Below are 15,087 nucleotides of genomic sequence, written 5' to 3'. Positions count from 1 at the left end.
GGTAACCTTTTAAAGATAGCATGTATCCTTCCCTTCCCTCCCCTCCCCTCCCCTCCCCTCCCCTCCCCTCCCCTCCCCTCCCCTCCCCTCCCCTCCCCTCCCCTCCCCTCCCCTCCCCTCCCCTCCCCTCCCCTCCCCTCCCCTCCCCTCCCCTCCCCTCCCCTCCCCTCCCCTCCCCTCCCCTCCCCTCCCCTCCCTTCCCTTCCTTTCATAAATTTCATGTTATTTCTCTTTTTTAAATAAACTCAGTGAATCCATTTAGTGTTGCCAACAAGTATATTAATATAGGGTTTTCTACTGGAGGCATGGGTAACCTTTTATAGATAGCATGTATTCTTTTCTCTTCTTTTCTTTTCTTTTCTTTTCTTTTCTTTTCTTTTCTTTTCTTTTCTTTTCTTTTCTTTTCTTTTTTTTTCTTTCCCTTTCCCTTTCCCTTTCCCTTTCCCTTTCCCTGGCAGCAAAGCAGTTGTCCAAATAACAGAGTCCAAGCCCATTACCGCTGCCCCCTGCAGACCTGATTCCATTCTGGATGACACTGCTCCTATCCATTAAGTATATTCATCCCTCATCTGACCAGAGTATGTCAATCAAGTCTTCCCTGACATTCTGGATGTATCCCAGAACTATAGAGCAATCATGCTGCACATCTGAGGGTGGATCAGATAGCAGGGTGGCTGGCTTTAGGGCAGAGAGTGTGTCAAAAGTAGAGCTTGAAAGTGCACCAGTCTGGCACACTGGCTGGGTGGATTCCAGAGGGCCCCCTCAAAAGCATTGGGGGTGGTGATAAGTTCCTGCCATGTGGTTATTTTGTCAGCATCCTTGTCTTGCAGGCCATCCTTGGGCCACCGGGTCCAGCTTCTTAGATAAGTAAGCCAGAGATCTTTTCTATGGTCCCAAAGTTTGGGTGAGCCACCCCGTTTTCTATCCCCTTTCTCTCATCCATATACAGGTGGGAAGGTTTGAGAATCTTCAGGAGGGCCAAAGCAGGCATCTCCAATAAGGCTCTTCTTAGAGTCTTAAATGCCATGTCCATCTCAAGGGTCCATTCTATTTTGTCTTCTTGGCCCTGGGAGTCCTCATATAACAGTTTGGCTAACTCAGTGAACCCTGGCACCCGAAGTCTTCAAACCCATCATATCCCAGAAATTTCTGTACTTGCCTATGGGATATGTAACTGGGATGTTAAGTTTGGTGTGTTCCTGGTGTATGACAGCATGTGTTGGTCAGTCCCCTTTGGATATGTAGGTGACCTCATGTTGACAAAGCTGGGCCTTCTTAGCCAAGTTGACTCTGTTCCTGTAGGAGGTCTCATGTGGCCTCCTGACATGTCTCCAAGTCGGGGGCTCTCAATACATACTGGAGCACATCTATTTGGGGGTGTGCCCACAGGTACTCAGCCGGGTCCTCATACAGTGCCTCTTCAAAGGCAGTAGGTGGAGAGACCAAAATATTTTAAATTCAGACTCCATTTTAGAGAACCTGACCTAAGTTTGAAGTCAGGTAAACTAACATGCTCATACCTAGCATTAGTTTCCAAGTTAGTTTCCCCCAACAAAACCCAAGCCTAGCTCCAGTCTCTAGGCTCACCCCAACAAGACCAGCATTTCCAGGTTACACCCTGAACAAGACCAGCTGCTCCAGGTTATTACCCCAACAGATCAGTACCCCCAGATTACAAGCCCACACCCTGCCTAATGACCACCAATATAGAGGGAAATCGAAATTAATTTTACAGTTTGATTCCCAGCACCAGCCAATTATGCTAAAGGCCATAGTAGCTTTCCAATTAGATGTTTGCAGTTATTCCTGCCACCTGCCCCCGAATACCCCAAAGTACCTCCCCCTCCCCACTCCCAGCCACATGCTGCTTGCTATAAAGCCTTGGATAGATGTTCAGGGCTCCTCTCCCCACCAAAAACTGTCCTGGCCTGTCTGAGGTGAGCTGAGAGACTGAGCTATCTTAACTAAAATAAAGACCTTGCTGTGAGATTGCATCAGATCAGCTCCTGTCTGGTTTAACATTTTCCTGGCATTATAAGATGAGTTCTTGAAACCTTGAGGCAGGAGTGGCCCAGTCAGTTGTCCCTTGAAGCCTCTCTCCAAGTCTTGCCATTCAAAGGCAAACAGAAGCTGGCTTTTGGGTGCCAGAGACAGGCCACAAAGCCTTTCACTGGCTGAAGCTTCCAAAGGATGCTGCAGGTAGTTTGGTTAACAAAAGCCATGTTCACAGCAGAATGATGCTCTCTGGCTTCAGGGTCAAAAGCAGTATAGGCTCTGTAGGTTTCAAAAAGTCTTTCTATGTCTTCCCTGGGACTCTCACTCTTCCCCTGCATCACCTGGCTCACCTTAGGTAAGATTGTGAGCCATCTGGTGGCCTCTCAGAGCCCCACCCCGCCCCCATCATTATCTGGTGGTAGACCCAGCACCTCTCCTTACCTTTAACAGTTGTGTTAAAATCCCTGACAAGGAAAGGCTGCATCTATATCAACCTGAACTTAAGTGGGCGGGCCATTTGCTACTGGAACCAGTTCCCTGATGGGTCTCACAACTATCTCTCTCCTCTGTCACAAAGAGGACCTGGAGCAATTGCTGTCAGACATGCCAGGTGAGTCAGCATGATTGCATCTAGAATGCCTGTGAGAGCTAATGGTCTTTCTGAAATTGAAACTCAGGTCTATAGCTTATAGTTTCTTACTTTTTTAAAGAACTGCTATACTTCTTTCCCCACAGTTTTTCACAGACACATATCTTACCCCTTTTCCTCAGGTAGTGTGGGCAAAAATTTGAGAAGAAACCCAGGAAGCTACACATGATCTTTTCATTATAATGTCCACTGAAAAACCTTCCTCTCTATACCTTTCTTCTTCAGTACACCATGACACTCTCAATAACTGGGTCTCTAACCTAGAGTAGAAACCAAAGTCCTAATTTAAATGTGGGTGGGCTCCTTTATAAGTAGCTGTGGGGATATGAGATTCTCCTTTAACAGAGCTATTCTCTTCAGATCTCTGACTGAACACTGTTCTGACTTCCTGTTCCATGCCCTCAGTTACAGGTTAATTCCCAGGTAGGGAGCATCTCCAGTACTGATTTCCTTTCAAGTCTAGTTATGGTTGCCATACCAGGGCATATCTCTCCTTAGCATTCTTTCAACTGTAACATCTGATTCCAATAAATGATTCACATAATAGATTTCAGATAGGAAATTTGTAAAAGAGCACAATGGGTTTAATAGTGAATTTCTACTTAGCCAACTAATGGCAAGTGTGTACGACCAACACACATGTCTGTATAGGCAAATGGCAATGCCTCTTTCCTACTACCTGGTCTCATGGGAGACATACCGGGTTACTCTGGGCCCTGGGGCAGGGTAGTGGTGGAGTCACCGAGTAGGACTCTGGTAATGGCTTTAAAGTCTGGGGGTCTTCTGGCTTTCTAGCTCTCTAATTGTACTGAAATGCTGAGGATAACATCTAAAAAGTCCTCAAAACTTCCTTGCTCTTTCTTATGGTAAAAGACTGCTGTCTTAGGCGATTAACACCTGTAGCCTAACAGTAGAAGATTAAGCAATGCTGCCTTTGTCCTATCTCAGCAGGAACTGCTGTGCTCTAACTTTCAGCCTGCTAGTCAGAAGTCACAGAGAGAGAAGACACTTAGTTATAAGTTATTACTTAGTTGTAATTTATTACTAAGTTGTAAAAGTACCCTATAAAGGCTATCTAAGGGGAAAAGTGAAAAGATCCTAAGTAGGGAAAAGGAAAAATTCTCTTAGTGGGGAAAGGGAAAGGATTCTAGCCTAAGTGGGGAAAGGCCAAAAAACGTCTCATCTATTATCTCTCTCATCTCTTTGTCCTCAGTACTTATACATCTTTCAGAACATATGATCACAGGTTACATAGTTCATCACAAGTTCACACAGGAAATCGAATCATAAATTGAAATAGAAGTTTACAACAGGGAAGGCTTACATGCATATCCATTAGGAGTAATTATCTAGCTAAACATCCACTACATGTCTCAGCTGCACAGGTTCACTGAAGGTCTAAAACCATAAGTTATTCGTGAAGTTTTGTATAGATAAACCCAGTCAATACTTTATCTTCTGTCCTAACACCTCTAATAAATCATTATTTCCCTTTTAATGACCTGTGGTTAATTGTTTTACAAACGCTTGGAATGTGCTCTGAGCAGGAGAAAGTCTGGTTGCCATCAAAGAGCAAAATTAACTGGTGACCCTTGGGAGACTGACAGAGTTCTCATTGCAGCTTTGATTATCAAAAAAGGACTACTAGCAGTACCATTAATAAAAACAAGTTTAATAATCACAGATATAATTTTAGGAATTCTTATAGGATCATCATTAAGACTTAAGTCATCTATTTGTCTATATAGCATTACTACAATACAGTACATATTTGTGGACCTGCAGAGATCTGCTCCAAAGAGGTGTGCTGGTACTTAGTGATTGTTGTATATGTACAATAATAACAGGAAAAGCATATTAATAGCAGGAATCTTTCCTAAAATGAGTCCCTCACAGCCTTGCTTAATGAGGGCTCACCTGTCACAGATAATATAATATTCCGAGGCAGGCCACTTCAGGATGATCACCTGCTAGTTATCAGCTTGTCCCATTATAGCTCCTGACAACTCTTCTCTTTGAGAAATATAAAAGAAGCTTATATATCTCCCTTTGAGCAGTACTGATAGCATATCCTAAGCACTTGAAGATGACTGGAAGAAGAAACAGAAGCAGAATAACCAATCCTGTAATAATTCCCAAAGTTATAAGAAAATTCCATAAAGAATTATTTTTAACAAAGTTTATGATTGAATGTGAAAGACAATTAGCCAATTCTGCTACTGGAGAACTCTTAAGTCTGGAGGGACTGATGGCACTGATCTGGGAATGTAAAGTATCCATATCAATAGCAAGCTGTGAATTGTTCCACACACCATGTAGATGTGCTTGTATCTGTTCCCAGAACATTTCTGACCCATAGTAGGGCAGAGGGGTGATACAAATCCATTTAAAATTGGCATGACATGAGATAGTTAAATGGGTTTTTAAATTATGGACCTGAGTTCCTATGTAAAGAATGGCAAGCATTTTCTATCTGTCAAACCTCTATCAATTCTATCCTGAGAAAACAGTGCTGAAGACATATTTTTTGTCAAGGAATAAACATGATTAGCAGTGTGTACTGTTGGACTAGAGAGGCAGCAGAAGCTGCAACTCAAGAAGAAGGAAGACCAAAGTGTGGACACTTTGCCCCTTCATAGAATTGGGAACAAAACACCCATGGAAGGAGTTACACAGACAAGTTTGGAGCTCAGACAAAGGATGGACCATCTAGAGACTGCCATATCCAGGGATCCATCCCATAATATGCCTCCAAACGCTGACACCATTGCATACCGCTGCAACATTGGGCTGAAAGGACCCAGATATAGCTGTCTCTATTAAGACTATGCCGGGGCCTAGCAAACACATAAGTGGAAGCTCACAGTCAGCGATTGGATGGATCACAGATCCCCCAATGGAGGAGCTGGAGGAAGTATCCAGGGAGTTGGGGGGATCTGCAACCATATAGGTGGAACAACAATATGAAATAACCAGTACCCCGGAGCTCTTGACTCTAGCTGCCTATGTATCAAAAGATGGCCTAGTTGGCCATCACTGGAAAGAGAGGCCCATTGGACACACAAACTTTATATGCCCCAGTACAGGGGAATGCCAGGGCCAAAAAGTGGGAATGGGTGGGTAGGGGAGTGGGGGGGAGGGAGGGTATGGGGGACTTTTGGGATAGCATTGGAAATGTAATTGAGGAAAATACGTAATAAAAAAAATAAATAAATAAGAAAAAAAAAGAAATAAAAAGAAATTTAGGTTGTAATGTCTAAGATAACTTCAGCTTAGGTAAATCCCTTAGGTCATGAAAGAGAATTAACAGTCTGTACAAAACAAAACAAAACAAAAGCATTGCATCAAGACTGAGAAAGTAATTGGTGACAAAGCATAAGGTAGCTAGGATACAATGAGAAAAAGCATTAAGACCCATGGTGAAGTTATACAATTGTCAAAAAGCATTCTGGTAGGAAATGATACATACAGATTTATATTAAACGATTTTATATCCCCTGTATCCTGTAGGTATAGCGTTAAAAGTCCAATCAGATGCAATCAGGAAACACATCTTTGGTGTCTTCTTTTTATTTTTTTGTTTTTTTGGGGGGAGTGGCGGGGGGGGGGGTCGAGACAGGGTTTTTCTGTATAGCCCCGGCTGTCTGGAACTCACTTTGTAGACCAGGCTACTCTTGAACTCAGAAATTGGCCTGCCTCTGCCTCCCATGTGCTGGGATTAAAAGTGTGCGCCACCACTGCCCAGCCTTCAGTGTCTTTTTTGTGGGGTTTCTTTTGCTGGGGTCTCTGGCATGGTTGAGAGTCTGCAAATGATGATAGATTTCAGATAGGAAAATTTTAGTTCAGCCTCTGAAGTAGGCTTGAAGGAAGTGGCAGGTGTAGAAGTCTCTGTCCATGGAGAAGGACTGGCACAGTCAGCTGGTCAGGCAATCTACAGGGTCCTGTAAATATATAAACAGAGCTTCTCCCGGAAAAACATCCATTCTTTTTTATTATTCAGTTAGTATTTCTTTATTTTATAGGGGCTAGGAAAGTTGAAAAAATATACTTATTTATTGTTCTATAAAGTATCATAAGGAGATGATTAATTATGATTTTATTTTGTAATTTAGATTCCATATCTTTTTTTTTTCAGTAGAACACACTGTATCTTTACTTTCTCTTTTATCTAGTATATACAATAAATGCTAAATGTTTGGAGTTGTATATTCAATAAATTCAATAAACAGATAAGCAGTGATATAGCAAATACAAGCATTATAAGGATTTTTTAAAAAGTAAATGTCTGTTTAAAATAAAATGTTGTTACAAAAGCCAGAATTGGATTCTAATAAAACAAGGCACAATGTTTAAGGCAAAATTTATGAAGAGAAAATATAAAGTTAATATAAGATCATATTTTTAAATATCCTTTGGGGGAAGAGGCACAAGAATTTAAAATAGCTTAAACATTCTTTTTAGATATTAGCCATAATAAAGTAAAATAAATTTGATACAATAGGACTATATTTTTTCCAGAAGAAAAAAGTCCACTGTTGAATCATATTTCTGAGCTACATTTTAATTATGTATATACTTATACAGATATTTCTAATACCCAGACTTTTAAGTATAGAAAATTAAGATGTCAGAGCATACCTAATGATTTGACCAATGTAAAAGGTAACATCTTTTCAGCATCTCTTGTTTTTGAAACCTCCAATTTTAAAAAGCTAAGACCTGTTATTTAAAAAGCTTTTCCCACTATGTTTTTGCTTATCACACAAAGTGGGCTGAGAATGTGACACACCTCAACACAAGTCTAGACATGACAGAAAGTGACTAGTGAGTTAACACTGTTTCTCACAACAGCAGTGCTGACCATGTAAACTGTGCACAGTGACTCTCTTAACCATCCTCATACACAAAACCAACCAACTTAGTTACGGCTCCAATGCCAGCAAACAGCAATGCCAACTCATCTAAGACTCCTCCAGCTAGAGTTTTAAATAATACAGTTGTATTCAATTTATTTCTGGCTGAAAGAATCAAGTATATTATGATGAATGCAGATAGATAGCTTTCTGTATGTAAATAGCCTTCATTAAGCCACTAAATTCAATACATACATGAGACTGCATATTATGTCACTCATTGAGACTGACTAAAGTAAAAGCCTGACAGCACGCATAAAACTGCCTTCTAAATGTTCAACTCTGTGAGTTAGTGGAATGCTTACTTCAATCCTTTGTAAATACAGATCACAAAAAATATAAAAAGAATGGAGGTTTTTATTCCTATTAAACTATCCCCTTTTCAACCTAGATGAAAACTGTTGCTGAAACAAGCTAGATCTCAGTAACAATATTTTCATAAGATGATGCAACTTCTTATCCTTTGTGGTAGCATATACATTTTAAATAAAATTCTATGTAAAAGATATACTGTTTCACTGGGGGATGGGGTGGTAGTGGTAGGGCTCTATCCTTGATTCTGGAGGGCTCTGATCTTCTGGCACAGCGTGATGAAGATTTCCTACATCTGTTGTGGCCCTGTTGTGGGCAGAGGAACCTCTCAGGAGCAGTCTTTCTCCCTCAAGTCAAATACACATCATATAGCTATTGCCAACAATTTATCATATACTTCCTTTCCCACACTAAGGGCTAAATGGAAGATGTAGGCACTTTCAGACCACAAAGGACACGATGCCTACTGTACTATTAAAAAGATCACACTATGTCAGAAATATAAAACCACACACTACTGAGTTAATCTCACATAACAATATATGCCTAATGAATAACTAGTGAAGGATAAATAAACACTTCTTTTTAAGCACTGGTATAGAACTATGTGCTAAAGGTCATACTGCCTAAAAGCCTACACAGCACCTTCACTGTGTTATATGCCTAGTCTAACTTAAAAACTCAGTATTTTGCACTAAACAAAGAGCAATGTCTAAATGTCTACTTTTAGATGAAAGGCAAATCATTTAGGTAAAGGCACTTACAAACTCAATGCAGCTAAATAATGTTACACACATGTTTACAGGTAAAGCTGTATCTACAAGCACGTTTGTAAAAAGCTACTACTAAGTACTTGATTTGTAGTTTTTAAAACCACAATGAAAAGGTAAGCATTAACGGAGGCCACCTGCTGTATTATACCCACCAGGTCAGGGAGGGACTACTCTCCAACTCTAGGAAGAGCAAGGCTGAAGAAAGCCTACAGCTTGCTGGCTCCTGTATAAGGAGTCATGTGAACAGCTTCCCAGCAGTAGGAACCAACGTAGTAATTAATAATAATAATAAAGTTAGTGATAAGATTTTAAGGTAACAATTCTATTACTCTACAGGGCCTTACTGGCTCAGGGATTTGCCTGGGTACCTATGATTTCTCTCTCCCTACCCCATGTGGATTTTAAAAGATTTGTTTCATCTAACATTCCAGCCAACAGCCTCTTCTCGATTCTTCATTTAAACCCAGTATTTCAGCGTCTGTTAGAACTGGTCTCAGGGACGTGCTGCACTACTAAGGGTTGAGTTCTACTTTTATTTACATCACCCCAAAATGTCATATATTTCAAGTACAATTTATAATGAATGTTTATTTTTAATATTGGCAATAACATTTTAATATCAAGATTTTTAGACCAAGAGGCACCTTTGGCACATTTTAAAGTAAAATACTGAGCGGGGTATGTGGTATTCCCAGCAGCTGGGAAGCTGAGGCAAGAGTTACCATAAGCAAGTTCAAGGCTTGCCTGGGCTACACAGCCAGGCCCTGTCTCAGAAAATAAAATAACGGCTAGGCAGTGGTGGCACACACCTTGGATCCCAGCACTTTGGAGGCAGAGGCAGGTGGATTTCTGAGTACTAGGCCAGCCTGGTCTACAGAGTGAGTTCCAAAACAGCCAGGGCAACACAGAGAAACCCTGTTGCAAAAATCCACCCCCCCCCAAAAAAAAGGAAAAGAAAGATGTCTATATCTTTTAAGGTCTATGACCTCACTGTTCAATAGTATGTCCCTGTGAATTATAGGGGATGTCAGTGAGAAGCTAAGAATCAGTCAAACACCAATTCTTAAGGGCTTTTTAAGTTTAGGCAAGGGCATTGTCTGATTTTTAAGCCCTTGGTATTATAAACTAATGGAACAAATACTGTATCATATCTTTGAAACAGTAAAAGTTTTCCCAAGTTAGGAAAAGACATAAATAGCAATGAGAATTAAGTGTACATACCTACAGGAGTAAAAGCTAACTTTCAAAAGACAGGACATATGTAACATTTGTCTGCTTTAAATCACAAGGACATAGGGTCATCCGGAGTTAATTCTCAAGCTTAGCTGACAGCTCTGCAGGAATGCAGGAGCAGTTTCTCTGAGTTCAATGGTGATTTGTAATGTAAGATCATGCTAAGTTACCTTCTTAGGAAAAGCAACAAGCTTTTGTTAAGAAATTAAATTAATCCTTACCTCCACTTATTGGACCGGGAAACATAGAATGAACTTGAACATGTCCAATAGAGAAAAGGCAATTTCTAAATTGAAGCAAGACTTGTAATTCTGAAAGCTGGGGCTAAAATTGCAAAATAGCTGTAAAACAGTTACACAGTTTTTAAAAGGGGGATTGTCCTTCATATTTAAAAGAAAATGGCTATTGTCATTAGCTCCATTGGTTGTGCAAAAAATTCTGGTGTAAGGAAAATTTCTTTTAGGTTCTTAAAAGTTGTCCAGGCAGTGGTGGCACATGCCTGTAATCCCAGCATTTGGGAAGCAGAGGCAGGCAGATTTCTGAGTTCCAGGCTAGCCTGGTCTACAAAGTGAGTTCCAGGACAGCCAGGGTTATACAGAGAGACACTATCTGGAAACCGCCCCCCTCCAAATTGTTTTTAAAATTTTTATTAGATATGTTATCCCAAAATTCCCCTATACCCTACCCCTACCCCACTTCCCTATCCACCCACTCCTACCTCTTGGCCCTGGCCTTCCCCTGTACTGGGGCATATAAAGTATGCAAGACCAAGGGGCCTCTCTTCCCAATGATGGCCGACTAGGCCATCTTCTGCTACATATACAGCTAAAGACATGAGCTCTGGAGGGACTGGCTAATTCATATTGTTGTTCCACCTATAGGCTTGCAGACCCCTTCAGCTCCTTGTATACTTTCTCCGGCTCCTCCATTGGGGGTCCTGTGTTCCATCCAGTAGAGAAAGAGAGAGAGAGAGAGAGAGAGAGAGAGAGAGAGAGAGAGAGAGAGATCTTACAAGTTAAGGTAACCTGCTGTTTGAGGAGAAGTTGTGAGTAAATATTTTGTGGAAGAGGTACAGTCCTGTGCTACCTGCAGCTGTTGGATAGTCCTTCTTTGATAAATAGGTTGGTCACCTGAGGCTGTTGAATTACCTCTATTGTTTGAGGGGCCAGAGGTAGGCTCGTCACAGTTTCCCTGGTTTGATAAAATTTCTGTACTATTAAGGATTATAGTATCACCAGATAAGGCAGTACCATTTTTTATGAAAGTTAGTTTGGCATTCCTTATGCCAGTGGTACTCTTTCAGACAGCTATGACACCCCGTTGGATTTTCGATTTGAGTGGGGCCAGGAGCATTAAAATTCATGGCACCTCCTGCTTTACCAGGACATTGTTTGCTGATAAGTCCAGGCTTCTTACTTGAATAACTGTTGCGAACCAAGTCTGATTTATTAAATGTTTTCTGTCCTTGATTAGTACAATTTTGGATAGTGCCCCAACCTTGTGAGGTTGTTGCAATGGGTACACTTTGAAAATATGAAGTAACAACCTCAATGCTTTAAATACATTTCCAGATTTTTTAAATTGTCTTTAGAAGAGATAGAAAAGTGGGTGCAGCACTCTCAAAGGCCAGATGTTTTAAAACAATATTTACTGCTTCCATTGAGAGAGTAACAACCTTTGTCAGAGAATCAACCAACAGTTACCCTCATGAATAGGACCAGGAAGCATTGTATAAACTCAAACATGTCCTACAAAAAAAAAAAAGACACTCTCTAGATTGAATTAACACCTGGATTAACAGGCTGGAGTTATCACAGAGAAAGGAGCTTCAGTTGGGGAAATGCCTCCATGAGATCCATCTTTAAGGCATTTTCTCAATTAGTGATCAATGGGAGAAGTCCCCTTGTGGGTGGTACCATCTCTGGGCTGGTAGTCTTGGTTCTATAAGAGAGCAGGCTGATCAAGCCAGGTGAAGCAAGCCAGTAAAGAACATCCCTCCATCGCCTCTGCACCAGCTCCTGCTTTTTGACCTGCTTGAGTTCCAGTCCCAACTTCCTTAGAGGATGCCCTGTTTTTCCTCTGTGGTAAAAATAACCTGAAGCAGTTGCTGTCAATCATCCCATGTGGTTCAATTAAGTTAGTCAGACCCTGAGGATTGTCAGAAAATGAGGGGTTATGAGTTTTCCAGTTATATAAATGTTGTAAGGGTTGATGACCCTGCTCATCAGGGGACTGTAGGCTCAGAGGGGCAGAATATGGGTTTCCTCAGGACTTGACCCCTTCTCTCCCTCCCACCCCCCAGCTCTGAGTCCCTTGGGCAGGTCCCTCTCACCCGGGAAGGGACAAGGACAGTAAGTCCCACGGTTCCCTAGGCTGGACGGGTAGGGCCAAAGGCCCTGCAGCTTAAGTAGCCTGAGGACAAAGAGAGGGAGGATAAGGGGGATGGGGATAAAGAAGGAGACAATCAGTATCCATAGTGGGGAGAACCTGTTTCTTGGGCCTGTCCTGAAGGAGGAGCAAGGATTGGCATGGCCATAGGTCCTGACAAGGAAACAAAAGGGTGAACCCACAAAGGAGCATTGGCGACCAAATCTTCCCACAGGATGATACATGGGATCTAGTCAGTGTGGCTCTTTGAACCAGAGTCAAAATTGCGCCTCTTGAGAACCCTCAGGAGGCCATCCAATCAGGAAGGAGGGCCACTCTGAGGAGCAAAAAGTAGTCCATTTCTTTTTCTTTACATCTACTGAAAGATTGTGAGCTCTAGTCTTAACCTCCTTCCAATGTTCTAGAGTAAAGTTCAGAGGGGTGGACGGTCCATGTCCCAATCTGTCCAAAAATAATGTCAGTCCTAATCTATCCCGTCCCTCGGGATTCAGTTATTCGTGGGTGCAAGGAGGACTGCAAACCTGGAAGGAAATTGGAGGAAGGAAAGGAGAGGCAGGAGATGAAGCAAATTTGTCAAGGTCTCATTTATTAGGCTGAGGTGCCTTGATTTTAAAGCATACATCGTGGGGAATAGGGGAGGGGTCGAGGGGGAATTTTACAAAGAACAAAGAAGCGGGCATCTGCTGACATGGGGGCCAAAGTCAGGCGCCAGGGGAACATAGATCCTCCTTGACAGCCTTGGGTGTCAGGCTGGGCTCAGGTGTAACTCAAGGTGTAACTCCTTGGATGGCATGGGAGTTCAGGAAGAAATAGCAAAGAGGGGACTGTAATTCAGCTTTTACAGCCTCAGGTGCCAGGAAGGGAATAGGGAGGAGGAAGTGATAACCAGCTCCTAGCACAAGGCCATTTGGCCTGTCAGGGAGATTGTGAAGGACTTGCTTTCTCATGGGATGGTCTCTGACACTAGTCCACACGCAAAAAGAGAAATGAAAAATAAAATACCAATGTGTTCCTGCCATGAGCACCACAAAGATACACTGAATAACTTGGTAGAGGTCTCTTTGCCACTAACCCCAGATGAAGTCAAGACCTCTTGGATCTGACTTCCCGGTGAGAGTCTGGAGCATCCTCCAGGACTCTCCTTGCCGCGGCGTTATGGCAAGTCTATCTGCCGCTTCTGGCAACACCTGAGAGACAACTCCTTCATGGAGTCTTCAGAACCAAAACCAAGCTAATCAGCTGATTAGAGTCAGAGAAAATAGAGAGGCACACACAAGACAAACAAGGTAACTGCTCGAGTGGCCCTCAGGTTTCCAGTCACTGTTCCTGGAGAAGGGCAGCCCTTTTCTCTTCCTGTCTCCCAGCCATCTGAAGAGTCTTCATCAGCACTGTTCTCATTCTGTTTTATAAAATCTTTTAAATCCTTTCCCAAGGCTCCTGGGTTTTTCCCCAGGGCACTGTTTTGGTTTTGTTTGTTTGTTTTCCTTTTTTTGCTTTTTGTTTTGTTGTTGTTGTTGTCTTGTGAAGACATAGCAAATGAAGATACAAATGAAACTTAACATAGTAGTAATGATAGCTGGCAAAATGTCAATTTCTTTTAAATGTTTCAAATGTTCAAAATAGCATCACATACAATCGAAGAGCAGTTTGCCATCTTTTCTGTCTTTTATTTTCATCTTTGGAAAACTGTCTTTATTCTATTAGTTGGAAAAATTAACTGGTTCAGAAAGAAGTATAGTCAGCTGTAGAGAAGAGGTCCCTCTAGCCCCACCCACAGCCACCATAAGAACTGGTGGCTCCTCTGGGAGGCAACTTGGATATAATGTGGAGAAAGGAGCCCTGTGACTTAGAGCTAGACCCTGCAGTCCATCTTAGAAGAGCTATGCCACCTCCAAAGTATAACTACTTCAGGCGTGAAACCAAATTCCTATTTATTTAGTCCAGTCTGGAAAGGAGTATTGGAATGATATATAGGGCTGAATAGGGGAGGTATGGCCATATTTTATCAGGGAAAGTGACAAAATGGGAATTTTAAAACTGAACATTCAATCTGACTTTTTTTCCAAATGCTCTTTGAAAGAAAGAGAGAGAGAGAGAGAGAGAGAGAGAGAGAGAGAGAGAGAGAGAGAGAGAGAGAGAGAGAGAGAGAGAGAGATCAGTATTAGGAAATCCAATTATACAAAAAATACTACATCTAGTCTGGGGTAGATATACTTATTCTTTGGTATCATACATTAAGTGGCACAATTACACAGTAACTATAAGGTAACTAACATGAGACTACAGAACTGTGTAACTCTGCTACAGCTGCAGTGGTTTTGGGCATTTCTGGCTGAGCATGTTTGCAAAAAACTGGATGCCCATCCCAGAGCTCTGCTGGTGGAATCTGTTCAGAAGTAAAGCTCTGAAGTAGTGACTCACCAGAATTCTTGCAGCTGACAGAAAACAGGCAGGATATGTTTATTATAAAGTAGTTACAGCCCAGTTCACAACTTACCAACTGTTTCTCTCTCTAGAAAGAAGCAAGAAGTTAAGAAATTCTTTGAACACATGAACCTCAAGAAGAAGGAAGACCAAAGTGTGGACACTTTGATCCTTCTTAGAAGGGGGAACAAAATAACCATGGAAGGAGTTACAGAGACAAAATTCGGAGCAGAGACTGAAGGAATGACCATCCAGAGACTGTCCCACCTGGGGATCCATCCCACAAACAACCACCAAACCCAGACACTAGGCAGATGCCAACAAGTACTTTCTGTCAGGAGCCAGATATAGCTGTCTCCTGAGAGGTTCTGCCAACACCTGACAAATACAGAGGCAGATG

The sequence above is a fragment of the Mus caroli genome, unplaced genomic scaffold (genome assembly GCF_978045245.1).
Source record: "Mus caroli unplaced genomic scaffold, Mus_caroli_1 scaffold_34, whole genome shotgun sequence".
Taxonomy (NCBI): Eukaryota; Metazoa; Chordata; class Mammalia; order Rodentia; family Muridae; genus Mus; species Mus caroli.
The sequence above is the reverse complement of the archived record's forward strand: the minus strand, read 5'-3'. Positions refer to the sequence as shown.